Source organism: Lepidochelys olivacea (assembly GCF_965140295.1).
Source record: "Lepidochelys olivacea isolate rLepOli2 genome assembly, chromosome: 26".
NCBI lineage: Eukaryota > Metazoa > Chordata > Testudines > Cheloniidae > Lepidochelys > Lepidochelys olivacea.
In genome coordinates, this window is record NC_140436.1 from 19,214,635 (window position 1) to 19,230,658 (window position 16,024).

The window sequence follows — 16,024 nt, forward strand, 5'->3', positions numbered from 1 at the left end:
GAGAAGGTATTTGTGTGTGTTTGGTTTTGTATTGGTAGTATCTGTATGTGTAGGGGCTTTGTGCTGGGAGAGAAGCTGAGCCCTGATTAGGGGGCGGGGCTTCCCTGACTAGGGGTCCTATAAAGGTTGCAGCCAGTCAGGCAGCGGCACAGGAGCTATCAAACAGAGCTGTAAACAGGGGAGTTTGAGTGGGAGTACTGTTGGAGTAGAAGTTTTTTGTGTGTGTTTGGTTTTGTATTGGTAGTATGTGTGTGTGTAGGGGCTTTGTGCTGAGACAGAAGCTGAGCCCTGATTAGGGGGCGGGGCTTCACTGACTAGGGGTCCTATAAAGGTAGCAGCGAGTCAGGTAGAGGCACAGACAGCTGCAGCAGCACAGGAGATAGCAAACAGAGCTGTAAACAGGGGATTTTGAGTGGGAGTTCTGTTGGAGGAAAAGGTATTTGTGTGTGTGTTTGGTTTTGTATTGGTAGTATCTCTGTGTGTAGGGGCTTTGTGCTGGGACAGAAGCTGAGCCCTGATTAGGGGGCGGGGCTTCACTGACTAGGGGTCCTAGAAAGGTATCAGCCAGTCAGGCAGCGGCACAGACAGCTGCAGCGGCACAGGAGCTAGCAAACAGAGCTCTAAACAGGGGAGTTGGAGTGAGAGTTCTGTTGGAGGAGAAGGTATTTGTGTGTGTTTGGTTTTGTATTGTTAGTATCTGTATGTGTAGGGGCTTTGTGCTGGGACAGAAGCTGAGCCCTGATTAGGGGGCGGGGCTTCCCTGACTAGGGGTCCTATAAAGGTAGCAGCCAGTCAGGCAGCGGCACAGGAGCTAGCACACAGAGATGTAAACAGGGGAGTTTGAGTGGGAGTTCTGTTGGAGGAGAAGGTATTTGTGTGTGTTTGGTTTTGTATTGTTAGTATCTGTATGTGTAGGGGCTTTGTGCTGGGAGAGGAAGCTGAGCCCTGATTAGGGGGCGGGGCTTCCCTGACTAGGGGTCGTATAAAGGTAGCAGCCAGTCAGGCAGCGGCACAGGAGCTAGCAAACAGAGCTGTAAACAGGGGAGTTTGAGTGGGAGTTCTGTTGGAGAAGAAGGTATTTGTGTGTGTTTGGTTTTGTATTGATAGTATCTGTATGTGTAGGGGCTTTCTGCTGGGAGAGAAGCTGAGGCCTGATTAGGGGGCGGGGCTTGACTGACTAGGGGTCCTATAAAGGTAGCAGCCAGTCAGGCAGCGGCACAGACAGCTGCAGAGGCACAGGAGCTAGCAAACAGAGCTGTAAACAGGGGAGTTGGAGTGAGAGTTCTGTTGGAGGAGAAGGTATTTGTGTGTGTTTGGTTTTGTATTGTTAGTATCTGTATGTGTAGGGGCTTTGTGCTGGGAGAGAAGCTGAGCCCTGATTAGGGGGCGGGGCTTCCCTGACTAGGGGTCCTATAAAGGTAGCAGCCAGTCAGGCAGCGGCACAGGAGCTAGCAAACAGAGCTGTAAACAGGGGAGTTTGAGTGGGAGTTCTGTTGGAGGAGAAGGTATTTGTGTGTGTTTGGTTTTGTATTGGTAGTACCTGTATGTGTAGAGGCTTGGAGGGGCTTTGTGCTGGGAGAGAAGCTGAGCCCTGATTAGTGGGCGGGGCTTCCCTGACTAGGGGTCCTATAAAGGTAGCAGCCAGTCAGGCAGCCGCACAGACAGCTGCAGCGGCACAGGAGCTAGCAAACAGAGCTGTAAACAGGGGAGTTTGAGTGGGAGTTCTGTTGGAGGAGAAGGTATTTGTGTGTGTTTGGTTTTGTATTGTAAGTATCTGTATGTGTAGGGGCTTTGTGCTGGGAGAGAAGCTGAGCCCTGATTAGGGAGCGGGGCTTCCCTGACTAGGGGTCCTATAAAGGTAGCAGCCAGTCAGGCAGCGGCACAGGAGCTAGCAAACAGAGCTGTAAACAGGGGAGTTTGAGTGGGAGTTCTGTTGGAGTAGAAGGTATTTGTGTGTGTTTGGTTTTGTATTGGTAGTATCTGTGTGTGTAGGGGCTTTGTGCTGGGACAGAAGCTGAACCCTGATTATGGGGCGGGGCTTCACTGACTAGGGGTCCTATAAAGGTAGCAGCCAGTCAGGCAGCGGCACAGACAGCTGCAGCGGCACAGGAGCTAGCAAACAGACCTGTAAACAGGGGAGTTTGAGTGGGAGGAGAAGGTATTTGTGTGTGTTTGGTTTTGTATTGTTAGTATCTGTATGTGGAGGGGCTTTGTGCTGGGAGAGAAGCTGAGCCCTGATTAGGGGCGGGGCTTTCCTGACTAGGGGTCCTATAAAGGTAGCAGCCAGTCAGGCAGCGGCACAGGAGCTAGCAAGCAGAGCTGTAAACAGTGGAGTTTGAGTGGGAGTACTGTTGGAGGAGAAGGTATTTGTGTGTGTTTGGTTTTGTATTGGTAGTATCTGTATGTGTAGGGGCTTTGTGCTGGGAGAGAAGCTGAGCCGTGATTAGGGGGCGGGGCTTGACTGACTAGGCGTCCTATAAAGGTAGCAGCCAGTCAGGTAGTGGCACAGACAGCTGCAGCGGCACAGGAGCTAGCAAACAGAGCTGTAAACAGGGGAGTTTGAGTGGGAGTTCTGTTGGAGGAAAAGGTATTTGTGTGTGTGTTTGGTTTTGTATTGTTAGTATCTGTATGTGTAGGGGCTTTGTGCTGGGAGAGAAGCTGAGCCCTGATTAGGGGGGCGGGGCTTCCCTGACTAGGGGTCCTATAAACGTAGCAGGCAATCAGGCAGCGGCACAGACAGCTGCAGCGGCACAGGAGCTAGCAAACAGAGCTGTAAACAGGGGAGTTTGAGTGGGAGTTCTGTTGGAGGAGAAGGTATTTGTGTGTGTTTGGTTTTGTATTGGTGGTACCTGTATGTGTAGGGGCTTTGTGCTGGGAGAGAAGCTGAGCCGTGATTAGGGGCGGGGCTTCACTGACTAGGGGTCCTATAAAGGTATCAGCCAGTCAGGCAGCGGCACAGACAGCTGCAGCGGCACAGGAGCTATCAAACAGAGCTGTAAACAGGGGAGTTTGAGTGGGAGTACTGTTGGAGAAGGTATTTGTGTGTGTTTGGTTTTGTATTGGTAGTATCTGTGTGTGTAGGGGCTTTGTGCTGGGACAGAAGCTGAGCCCTGATTAGGGGGCGGGGCTTGACTGACTAGGGGTCCTATAAAGGTCGCAGCCAGTCAGGCAGCGGCACAGACAGCTGCAGCGGCACAGGAGCTAGCAAACAGAGCTGTAAACAGGCGGCTTTGAGTGGGAGTTCTGTTGGAGGAGAAGGTATTTGTGTGTGTGTTTGGTTTTGTATTGGTGGTATCTGTATGGTAGAGGCTTGGAGGGTCTTTGTGCTGGGAGAGAAGGTGAGCCCTGATTAGGGGGCGGGACTTCACTGACTAGGGGTCCTATAAAGGTAGCAGCCAGTCAGGCAGCGGCACAGAGAGCTGCAGCGGCACAGGAGCTAGCAAACAGAGCTGTAAACAGGGGAGTTGGAGTGGGAGTTCTGTTGGAGGAGAAGGTATTTGTGTGTGTTTGGTTTTGTATTGTTAGTATCTGTCTGTGTATGGGCTTTGTGCTGGGAGAGAAGCTGAGCCCTGATTAGGGGGCGGGGCTTCCCTGACTAGGGTTCCTATAAAGGTATCAGCCAGTCAGGCAGCGGCACAGAGAGCTGCAGCGGCACAGGAGCTCGCAAACAGAGCTGTAAACAGGGGAGTTTGAGTGGGAGTTCTGTTGGAGGAGAAGGTATTTGTGTGTTTGGTTTTGTATTGGTGGTATCTGTATGTGTAGGGGCTTTGTCCTGGGAGAGAAGCTGAGCCCTGATTAGGGGGCGGGGCTTCCCTGACTAGGGGTCCTATAAAGGTAGCAGCCAGTCAGGCAGCGGCACAGGAGCTAGCAAACAGAGCTGTAAACAGGGGAGTTTGAGTGGGAGTTCTGTTGGAGGAGAAGGTATTTGTGTGTGTTTGGTTTTGTATTGGTAGTACCTGTATGTGTAGAGGCTTGGAGGGGCTTTGTGCTGGGAGAGAAGCTGAGCCCTGATTAGTGGGCGGGGCTTCCCTGACTAGGGGTCCTATAAAGGTAGCAGCCAGTCAGGCAGCCGCACAGACAGCTGCAGCGGCACAGGAGCTAGCAAACAGAGCTGTAAACAGGGGAGTTTGAGTGGGAGTTCTGTTGGAGGAGAAGGTATTTGTGTGTGTTTGGTTTTGTATTGTTAGTATCTGTATGTGTAGGGGCTTTGTGCTGGGAGAGAAGCTGAGCCCTGATTAGGGGCGGGGCTTCCCTGACTAGGGGTCCTATAAAGGTAGCAGCCAGTCAGGCAGCGGCACAGGAGCTAGGAAACAGAGCTGTAAACAGGGGAGTTTGAGTGGGAGTTCTGTTGGAGGAGAAGGTATTTGTGTGTGTTTGGTTTTGTATTGGTAGTACCTGTATGTGTAGAGGCTTGGAGGGGCTTTGTGCTGGGAGAGAAGCTGAGCCCTGATTAGTGGGCGGGGCTTCCCTGACTAGGGGTCCTATAAAGGTAGCAGCCAGTCAGGCAGCCGCACAGACAGCTGCAGCGGCACAGGAGCTAGCAAACAGACCTGTAAACAGGGGAGTTTTAGTGGGAGGAGAAGGTATTTGTGTGTGTTTGGTTTTGTATTGGTAGTATCTGTATGTGTAGGGGCTTTGTGCTGGGAGAGAAGCTGAGCCCTGATTAGGGGGCGGGGCTTCCCTGACTAGGGGTCCTATAAAGGTTGCAGCCAGTCGGGCAGCGGCACAGGAGCTATCAAACAGAGCTGTAAACAGGGGAGTTTGAGTGGGAGTACTGTTGGAGTAGAAGGTTTTTGTGTGTGTTTGGTTTTGTATTGGTAGTATGTGTGTGTGTAGGGGCTTTGTGCTGAGACAGAAGCTGAGCCCTGATTAGGGGGCGGGGCTTCACTGACTAGGGGTCCTATAAAGGTAGCAGCCAGTCAGGCAGCGGCACAGACAGCTGCAGCGGCCCAGGAGCTAGCAAACAGAGCTGTAAACAGGGGAGTTTGAGTGGGAGTTCTGTTGGAGGAAAAGGTATTTGTGTGTGTGTTTGGTTTTGTATTGGTGGTATCTGTATATGAAGGGGCTTTGTGCTGGGAGAGAAGCTGAGCCGTGATTAGGGGGCGGGGCTTCACTTACTAGGGGTCCTAGAAAGGTATCAGCCAGTCAGGCAGCGGCACAGACAGCTGCAGCGGCACAGGAGCTAGCAAACAGAGCTGTAAACAGGGGAGTTTGAGTGGGAGTTTTGTTGGAGGAGAAGGTATTTGTGTGTGTTTGGTTTTGTATTGTTAGTATCTGTATGTGTAGGGGCTTTGTGCTGGGAGAGAAGCTGAGCCCTGATTAGGGGGCGGGGCTTCCCTGACTAGGGGTCCTATAAAGGTAGCAGCCAGTCAGGCAGCGGCACAGGAGCTAGCAAACAGAGCTGTAAACAGGGGAGTTTGAGTGGGAGTTCTGTTGGAGGAAAAGGTATTTGTGTGTGTGTTTGGTTTTGTATTGGTGGTATCTGTATGTGTAGAGGCTTGGAGGGGCTTTGTGCTGGGAAAGAAGCTGAGCTCTGATTAGTGGGCGGGGCTTCCCTGACTAGGGGTCCTATAAGGTTGCAGCCAGTCAGGCAGCGGCACAGGAGCTATCAAACAGAGCTGTAAACAGGGGAATTTGAGTGGGAGTTCTGTTGGAGTAGAAAGTATTTGTGTGTGTTTGGTTTTGTATTGTTAGTATTTGTATGTGTAGGGGCTTTGTGCTGGGAGAGAAGCTGAGCCCTGATTAGGGGCGGGGCTTTCCTGACTAGGGGTCCTATAAAGGTAGCAGCCAGTCAGGCAGCGGCACAGGAGCTAGCAAACAGAGCTGTAAACAGGGGAGTTTGAGTGGGAGTACTGTTGGAGGAGAAGGTATTTGTGTGTGTGTTTGGTTTTGTATTGGTAGTATCTGTGTGTGTAGGGGCTTTGTGCTGGGACAGAAGCTGAGCCCTGATTAGGGGGCGGGGCTTGACTGACTAGGGGTCCTATAAAGGTAGCAGCCAGTCAGGCAGCGGCACAGACAGCTGCAGCGGCACAGGAGCTAGCAAACAGAGCTGTAAACAGGGGGGTTTGAGTGGGAGTTCTGTTGGAGGAAAAGGAATTTGTGTGTGTGTTTGGTTTTGTATTGGTGGTATCTGTATGTGTAGAGGCTTGGAGGGGCTTTGTGCTGGGAAAGAAGCTGAGCCCTGATTAGTGGGCGGGGCTTCCCTGACTAGGGGTCTTATAAGGTTGCAGCCAGTCAGGCAGCGGCACAGGAGCTATCAAACAGAGCTGTAAACGGGGAGTTTGAGTGGGAGGAGAATGTATTTGTGTGTGTTTGGTTTTGTATTGTTAGTATCTGTATGTGTAGGGGCTTTGTGCTGGGAGAGTAGCTGAGCCCTGATTAGGGGGCGGGGCTTCACTGACTAGGGGTCCTATAAAGGTAGCAGCCAGTCAGGCAGCGGCACAGACAGCTGCAGCGGCACAGGAGCTAGCAAACAGAGCTGTAAACAGGGGAGTTTGAGTGGGAGTTCTGTTGGAGGAGAAGGTATTTGTGTGTGTTTGGTTTTGTATTGGTAGTATCTGTATGTGTAGGGGCTTTGTGCTGGGAGAGAAGCTGAGCCCTGATTAGGGGCGGGGCTTTCCTGACTAGGGGTCCTATAAAGGTAGCAGCCAGTCAGGCAGCGGCACAGACAGCTGCAGCGGCCCAGGAGCTAGCAAACAGAGCTGTAAACAGGGGAGTTTGAGTGGGAGTTCTGTTGGAGGAAAAGGTATTTGTGTGTGTGTTTGGTTTTGTATTGGTGGTATCTGTATATGAAGGGGCTTTGTGCTGGGAGAGAAGCTGAGCCGTGATTAGGGGGCGGGGCTTCACTTACTAGGGGTCCTAGAAAGGTATCAGCCAGTCAGGCAGCGGCACAGACAGCTGCAGCGGCACAGGAGCTAGCAAACAGAGCTGTAAACAGGGGAGTTTGAGTGGGAGTTTTGTTGGAGGAGAAGGTATTTGTGTGTGTTTGGTTTTGTATTGTTAGTATCTGTATGTGTAGGGGCTTTGTGCTGGGAGAGAAGCTGAGCCCTGATTAGGGGGCGGGGCTTCCCTGACTAGGGGTCCTATAAAGGTAGCAGCCAGTCAGGCAGCGGCACAGGAGCTAGCAAACAGAGCTGTAAACAGGGGAGTTTGAGTGGGAGTACTGTTGGAGGAGAAGGTATTTGTGTGTGTGTTTGGTTTTGTATTGGTAGTATCTGTGTGTGTAGGGGCTTTGTGCTGGGACAGAAGCTGAGCCCTGATTAGGGGGCGGGGCTTGACTGACTAGGGGTCCTCTAAAGGTAGCAGCCAGTCAGGCAGCGGCACAGACAGCTGCAGCGGCACAGGAGCTAGCAAACAGAGCTGTAAACAGGGGGGTTTGAGTGGGAGTTCTGTTGGAGGAAAAGGAATTTGTGTGTGTGTTTGGTTTTGTATTGGTGGTATCTGTATGTGTAGAGGCTTGGAGGGGCTTTGTGCTGGGAAAGAAGCTGAGCCCTGATTAGTGGGCGGGGCTTCCCTGACTAGGGGTCTTATAAGGTTGCAGCCAGTCAGGCAGCGGCACAGGAGCTATCAAACAGAGCTGTAAACGGGGAGTTTGAGTGGGAGGAGAATGTATTTGTGTGTGTTTGGTTTTGTATTGTTAGTATCTGTATGCGTAGGGGCTTTGTGCTGGGAGAGTAGCTGAGCCCTGATTAGGGGGCGGGGCTTCACTGACTAGGGGTCCTATAAAGGTAGCAGCCAGTCAGGCAGCGGCACAGACAGCTGCAGCGGCACAGGAGCTAGCAAACAGAGCTGTAAACAGGGGAGTTTGAGTGGGAGTTCTGTTGGAGGAGAAGGTATTTGTGTGTGTTTTGGTTTTGTATTGGTAGTATCTGTATGTGTAGGGGCTTTGTGCTGGGAGAGAAGCTGAGCCCTGATTAGGGGCGGGGCTTTCCTGACTAGGGGTCCTATAAAGGTAGCAGCCAGTCAGGCAGCGGCACAGACAGCTGCAGTGGCCCAGGAGCTAGCAAACAGAGCTGTAAACAGGGGAGTTTGAGTGGGAGTTCTGTTGGAGGAAAAGGTATTTGTGTGTGTGTTTGGTTTTGTATTGGTGGTATCTGTATATGAAGGGGCTTTGTGCTGGGAGAGAAGCTGAGCCGTGATTAGGGGGCGGGGCTTCACTTACTAGGGGTCCTAGAAATGTATCAGCCAGTCAGGCAGCGGCACAGACAGCTGCAGCGGCACAGGAGCTAGCAAACAGAGCTGTAAACAGGCGGGTTTGAGTCGGAGTTCTGTTGGAGGAGAAGGTATTTGTGTGTGTGTTTGGTTTTGTATTGGTAGTATCTGTATGTGTAGAGGCTTGGAGGGGCTTTGTGCTGGGAAAGAAGCTGAGCCCTGATTAGGGGGCGGGGCTTCCCTGACGAGGGGTCCTATAAAGGTAGCAGCCAGTCAGGCAGCGGCACAGGAGCTACAAACAGAGCTGTAAACAGGGGAGTTCGAGTGGGAGTTTTGTTGGAGGAGAAGGTATTTGTGTGTGTTTGGTTTTGTATTGTTAGTATCTGTATGTGTTGGGGCTTTGTGCTGGGAGAGAAGCTGAGCCCTGATTAGGGGGCGGGGCTTCCCTGACTAGGGGTCCTATAAAGCTAGCAGCCAGTCAGGCAGCGGCACAGGAGCTAGCACACAGAGATGTAAACAGGGGAGTTTGAGTGGGAGTTCTGTTGGTGGAGAAGGTATTTGTGTGTGTGTTTGGTTTTGTATTGGTAGTATCTGTATGTTTTGGGGCTTTGTGCTGGGAGAGAAGATGAGCCCTGATTAGGGGGCGGGGCTTCCCTGACTAGGGATCCTATAAAGGAAGCAGCCAGTCAGGCAGCGGCACAGGAGCTAGCAAACAGAGCTGTAAACAGTGGAGTTTGAGTGGGAGTTCTGTTGGAGGAGAAGGTATTTGTGTGTGTTTGGTTTTGTATTGGTAGTATCTGTATGTGTAGGGGCTTTGTGCTGGGAGAGAAACTGAGCCCTGATTAGGGGGCGGGGCTTGACTGACTAGGGGTCCTATAAAGGTAGCAGCCAGTCAGGCAGCGGCACAGACAGCTGCAGCGGCACAGGAGCTAGCAACAGAGCTGTAAAGAGGAAAGTTGGAGTGGGAATTCTGTTGGAGGAGAAGGTATTTGTGTGTGTTTGGATTTGTATTGGTAGTATCTGTATGTGTAGAGGCTTTGTGCTGGGAGAGAAGCTGAGCCCTGATTAGGGGGCGGGGCTTCCCTGACTTGGGGTCCTATAAAGGTAGCAGCCAGTCAGGCAGCGGCACAGACAGCTGCAGCGGCACAGGAGCTAGCAAACAGAGCTGTAAACGGGGAGTTTGAGTGGGAGGAGAAGGTATTTGTGTGTGTTTGGTTTTGTATTGTTAGTATCTGTATGTGTAGGGGCTTTGTGCTGGGAGAGAAGCTGAGCCCTGATTAGGGGGCGGGGCTTCACTGACTAGGGGTCCTAAAAAGGTATCAGCCAGTCAGGCAGCGGCACAGACAGCTGCATCGGCACAGGATCTAGCAAACAGAGCTGTAAACAGGGGATTTTGAGTGGGAGTTCTGTTGGAGGAGAAGGTATTTGTGTGTGTTTTTGTATTGGTAGTATTTGTATGTGTAGAGGCTTTGTGCTGGGAGAGAAGCTGAGCCCTGATTAGGGGGCGGGGCTTTTCTGACTAGGGGTCCTATAAAGGTAGCAGCCAGTGAGGCAGCGGCACAGGAGCTAGCACACAGAGATGTAAACAGGGGAGTTTGAGTGGGAGTTCTGTTGGAGGAGAAGGTATTTGTGTGTGTTTGGATTTGTATTGGTAGTATTTGTATGTGTAGAGGCTTTGTGCTGGGAGAGAAGCTGAGCCCTGATTAGGGGGCGGGGCTTCCCTGACTAGGGGTCCTATAAAGGTAGCAGCCAGTCAGGCAGCGGCACAGGAGCTAGCAAACAGAGCTGTAAACAGGGGAGTTTGAGTGGGAGTTCTTTCGGAAGAGAAGGTATTTGTGTGTGTTTGGTTTTGTATTGTTAGTATCTGTATGTGTAGGGGCTTTGTGCTGGGAGAGAAGCTGAGCCCTGATTAGGGGCGGGGCTTCCCTGACTAGGGGTCCTATAAAGGTAGCAGCCAGTCAGGCAGCGGCACAGGAGCTAGCAAACAGAGCTGTAAACAGGGAGTTTGAGTGCGAGTACTGTTGGAGGAGAAGGTATTTGTGTGTGTGTTTGGTTTTGTATTGGTAGTATCTGTGTGTGTAGGGGCTTTGTGCTGGGACAGAAGCTGAGCCCTGATTAGGGGGCGGGTCTTCCGTGACTAGGGGTCCTATAAAGGTAGCAGCCAGTCAGGCAGCGGCACAGACAGCTGCAGCGGCACAGGAGCTAGCAAACAGAGCTGTAAAGACGAAAGTTGGAGTGGGAGTTCTGTTGGAGGAGAAGGTATTTGTGTGTGTTTGGATTTGTATTGGTAGTATCTGTATGTGTAGAGGCTTTGTGCTGGGAGAGAAGCTGAGCCCTGATTAGGGGGCGGGGCTTCCCTGACTTGGGGTCCTATAAAGGTAGCAGCCAGTCAGGCAGCGGCACAGGAGCTAGCAAACAGAGCTGTAAACAGGGGAGTTTAAGTGGGAGTTCTGTTCGAAGAAAAGGTATTTGTGTGTGTGTTTGGTTTTGTATTGGTGGTATCTGTATGTGTAGAGGCTTGGAGGAGCTTTGTGCTGGGAAAGAAGCTGAGCCCTGATTAGTGGGCGGGGCTTCCCCGACTAGGGGTCCTATAAGGTTGCAGCCAGTCAGGCAGCGGCACAGGAGCTACAAACAGAGCTGTAAACAGGGGAGTTCGAGTGGGAGTTCTGTTGGAGAAGAAGGTATTTGTGTGTGTGTTTGGTTTTGTATTGGTAGTATCTGTATGTGTAGAGGCTTGGAGGGGGTTTGTGCTGGGAAAGAAGCTGAGCCCTGATTAGGGGGCGGGGCTTCCCTGACGAGGGGTCCTATAAAGGTAGCAGCCAGTCAGGCAGCGGCACAGGAGCTACAAACAGAGCTGTACACAGGGGAGTTTGAGTGGGAGTTCTGTTGGAGGAGAAGGTATTTGTGTGTGTTTGGTTTTGTATTGTTAGTATCTGTATGTGTAGGCTCTTTGTGCTGGGAGAGAAGCTGAGCCCTGATTAGGGGCGGGGCTTCCCTGACTAGGGGTCCTATAAAGGTAGCAGCCAGTCAGGCAGCGGCACAGGAGCTAGCACACAGAGATGTAAACAGGGGAGTTTGAGTGGGAGTTCTGTTGGTGGAGAAGGTATTTGTGTGTGTGTTTGGTTTTGTGTTGGTAGTATCTGTATGTTTTGGGGCTTTGTGCTGGGAGAGATGAGCCCTGATTAGGGGGCGGGGCTTCCCTGACTAGGGGTCCTATAAAGGTAGTAGCCAGTCAGGCAGCGCCACAGGAGCTAGCAAACAGAGCTGTAAACAGGGGAGTTTGAGTGGGAGTTCTGTTGGAGGAGAAGGTATTTGTGTGTGTTTGGTTTTGTATTGGTAGTATCTGTATGTGTAGAGGCTTGGAGGGGCTTTGTGCTGGGAGAGAAGCTGAGCCCTGATTAGTGGGCGGGGCTTCCCTGACTAGGGATCCTATAAAGGTAGCAGCCAGTCAGGCAGCCGCACAGACAGCTGCAGCGGCACAGGAGCTAGCAAACAGAGCTGTAAACAGGGGAGTTTGAGTGGGAGTTCTGTTGGAGGAGAAGGTATTTGTGTGTGTTTGGTTTTGTATTGTTAGTATCTGTATGTGTAGGGGCTTTGTGCTGGGAGAGAAGCTGAGCCCTGATTCGGGGGCGGGGCTTCCCTGACTAGGGGTCCTATAAGGTTGCAGCCAGTCAGGCAGCGGCACAGGAGCTAGCAAACAGAGCTGTAAACAGGGGAGTTTGAGTGGGAGTTCTGTTGGAGGAAAAGGTATTTGTGTGTGTGTTTGGTTTTGTATTGGTGGTATCTGTATGTGTAGAGGCTTGGAGGGGCTTTGTGCTGGGAAAGAAGCTGAGTCCTGATTAGTGGGCGGGGCTTCCCTGACTAGGGGTCCTATAAGGTTGCAGCCAGTCAGGCAGCGGCACAGGAGCTATCAAACAGAGCTGTAAACAGGGGAGTTTGAGTGGGAGTTCTGTTGGAGTAGAAGGTGTTTGTGTGTGTTTGGTTTTGTATTGGTAGTATCTGTGTGTGTAGGGGCTTTGTGCTAGGACAGAAGCTGAGCCCTGATTAGGGGGCGGGGCTTCACTGACTAGGGGTCCTATAAAGGTAGCAGCCAGGCAGGCAGCGGCACAGACAGCTGCAGCGGCACAGGAGCTAGCAAACAGAGCTGTAAACAGGGGGATTTGAGTGGGAGTTCTGTTGGAGGAGAAGGTATTTGTGTGTGTTTGGTTTTGTGTTGGTAGTATCTGTATGTGTAGAGGCTTGGAGGGGCTTTGTGCTGGAAGAGAAGCTGAGCCCTGATTAGTGGGCGGGGATTCCCTGACTAGGGGTCCTATAAAGGTAGCAGCCAGTCAGGCAGCCGCAAAGACAGCTGCAGCGGCACAGGAGCTAGCAAACAGAGCTGTAAACAGGGGAGTTTGAGTGGGAGTTCTGTTGGAGGAGAAGGTATTTGTGTGTTTTTGGTTTTGTATTGGTAGTATCTGTATGTGTAGAGGCTTGGAGGGGCTTTGTGCTGGGAGAGAAGCTGAGCCCTGATTAGTGGGCGGGGCTTCCCTGACTAGGGGTCCTATAAGGTTGCAGCCAGTCAGGCAGCGGCACAGGAGCTATCAAACAGAGGTGTAAACAGGGGGGTTTGAGTGGGAGTTCTGTTGGAGGAGAAGGTATTTGTGTGTGTTTGGTTTTGTATTGTTAGTATCTGTATGTGTAGGGGCTTTGTGCTGGGAGAGAAGCTGAGCCCTGATTAGGGGGCGGGGCTTCCCTGACTAGGGGTCCTATAAAGGTAGCAGCCAGTCAGGCAGCGGCACAGGAGCTAGCAAACAGAGCTGTAAACAGGGGAGTTTGAGTGGGAGTTCTGTTGGAGGAAAAGGTATTTGTGTGTGTGTTTGGTTTTGTATTGGTGGTATCTGTATGTGTAGAGGCTTGGAGGGGCTTTGTGCTGGGAAAGAAGCTGAGCCCTGATTAGTGGGCGGGGCTTCCCTGACTAGGGGTCCTATAAAAGTAGCAGCCAGTCAGGCAGCGGCACAGACAGCTGCAGCGGCACAGGAGCTAGCAAACAGACCTGTAAACAGGGGAGTTTGAGTGGGAGGAGAAGGTATTTGTGTGTGTTTGGTTTTGTATTCTTAGTATCTGTATGTGTAGGGGCTTTGTGCTGGGAGAGAAGCTGAGCCCTGATTAGGGGGCGGGGCTTCACTGACAAGGGGTCCAATAAATGTAGCAGCCAGTCAGGCAGCGGGACAGACAGCTGCAGCGGCACAGGAGCTAGCAAACAGAGCTGTAAACAGGGGGTTTGAGTGGGAGTTCTGTTGGAGGAGAAGGTATTTGTGTGTGTTTGGTTTTGTATTGGTAGTATCTGTATGTGTAGGGGCTTTGTGCTGGGAGAGAAGCTGAGCCCTGATTAGGGGGCGGGGCTTCCCTGACTAGGGGTCCTATAAAGGTTGCAGCCAGTCAGGCAGCGGCACAGGAGCTATCAAACAGAGCTGTAAACAGGGGAGTTCGAGTGGGAGTTCTGTTGGAGAAGAAGGTATTTGTGTGTGTGTTTGGTTTTGTATTGGTAGTATCTGTATGTGTAGAGGCTTGGAGGGGGTTTGTGCTGGGAAAGAAGCTGAGCCCTGATTAGGGGGCGGGGCTTCCCTGACGAGGGGTCCTATAAAGGTAGCAGCCAGTCAGGCAGCGGCACAGGAGCTACAAACAGAGCTGTACACAGGGGAGTTCGAGTGGGAGTTCTTTTGGAGGAGAAGGTATTTGTGTGTGTTTGGTTTTGTATTGTTAGTATCTGTATGTGTAGGCTCTTTGTGCTGGGAGAGAAGCTGAGCCCTGATTAGGGGGCGGGGCTTCCCTGACTAGGGGTCCTATAAAGGTAGCAGCCAGTCAGGCAGCGGCACAGGAGCTAGCACACAGAGATGTAAACAGGGGAGTTTGAGTGGGAGTTCTGTTGGTGGAGAAGGTATTTGTGTGTGTGTTTGGTTTTGTGTTGGTAGTATCTGTATGTTTTGGGGCTTTGTGCTGGGAGAGAAGATGAGTCCTGATTAGGGGGCGGGGCTTCCCTGACTAGGGGTCCTATAAAGGTAGCAGCCAGTCAGGCAGCGGCACAGGAGCTAGCAAACAGAGCTGTAAACAGGGGAGTTTGAGTGGGAGTTCTGTTGGAGGAGAAGGTATTTGTGTGTGTTTGGTTTTGTATTGTTAGTATCTGTATGTGTAGGCTCTTTGTGCTTGGAGAGAAGCTGAGCCCTGATTAGGGGCGGGGCTTCCCTGACTAGGGGTCCTATAAAGGTAGCAGCCAGTCAGGCAGCGGCACAGGAGCTAGCACACAGAGATGTAAACAGGGGAGTTTGAGTGGGAGTTCTGTTGGTGGAGAAGGTATTTGTGTGTGTGTTTGGTTTTGTGTTGGTAGTATCTGTATGTTTTGGGGCTTTGTGCTGGGAGAGAAGATGAGCCCTGATTAGGGGGCAGGGCTTCCCTGACTAGGGGTCCTATAAAGGTAGTAGCCAGTCAGGCAGCGCCACAGGAGCTAGCAAACAGAGCTGTAAACAGGGGAGTTTGAGTGGGAGTTCTGTTGGAGGAGAAGGTATTTGTGTGTGTTTGGTTTTGTATTGGTAGTATCTGTATGTGTAGAGGCTTGGAGGGGCTTTGTGCTGGGAGAGAAGCTGAGCCCTGATTAGTGGGCGGGGCTTCCCTGACTAGGGATCCTATAAAGGTAGCAGCCAGTCAGGCAGCCGCACAGACAGCTGCAGCGGCACAGGAGCTAGCAAACAGAGCTGTAAACAGGGGAGTTTGAGTGGGAGTTCTGTTGGAGGAGAAGGTATTTGTGTGTGTTTGGTTTTGTATTGTTAGTATCTGTATGTGTAGGGGCTTTGTGCTGGGAGAGAAGCTGAGCCCTGATTCGGGGGCGGGGCTTCCCTGACTAGGGGTCCTATAAGGTTGCAGCCAGTCAGGCAGCGGCACAGGAGCTAGCAAACAGAGCTGTAAACAGGGGAGTTTGAGTGGGAGTTCTGTTGGAGGAGAAGGTATTTGTGTGTGTTTTTGTATTGGTAGTATCTGTATGTGTAGGGGCTTTGTGCTGGGAGAGAAGCTGAGCCGTGATTAGGGGGCGGGGCTTCACTGACTAGGGGTCCTATAAAGGTATCAGCCAGTCAGGCAGCGGCACAGACAGCTACAGCGGCACAGGAGCTATCAAACAGAGCTGTAAACAGGGGAGTTTGAGTGGGAGTACTGTTGGAGTAGAAGGTATTTGTGTGTGTTTGGTTTTGTATTGGTAGTATCTGTGTGTGTAGGGGCTTTGTGCTGGGACAGAAGCTGAGCCCTGATTAGGGGGCGGGGCTTCACTGACTAGGAGTCCTATAAAGGTAGCAGCCAGTCAGGCAGCGGCACAGACAGCTGCAGCGGCACAGGAGCTAGCAAACAGAGCTGTAAACAGGGGAGTTTGAGTGGGAGTACTGTTGGAGTAGAAGGTATTTGTGTGTGTTTGGTTTTGTATTGGTAGTATCTGTGTGTGTAGGGGCTTTGTGCTGGGAGAGAAGCTGAGCCCTGATTAGGGGGCGGGGCTTCCCTGACTAGGGGTCCTATAAAGGTAGCAGCCAGTCAGGCAGCGGCACAGGAGCTAGCACACAGAGATGTAAACAGGGGAGTTTGAGTGGGAGTTCTGTTGGAGGAGAAGGTATTTGTGTGTGTTTGGATTTGTATTGGTAGTATCTGTATGTGTAGAGGCTTTGTGCTGGGAGAGAAGCTGAGCCCTGATTAGGGGGCGGGGCTTGACTGACTAGGGGTCCTATAAAGGTCGCAGCCAGTCAGGCAGCGGCACAGACAGCTGCAGCGGCACAGGAGCTAGCAAACAGAGCTGTAAACAGGCGGGTTTGAGTCGGAGTTCTGTTGGAGGAGAAGGTATTTGTGTGTGTGTTTG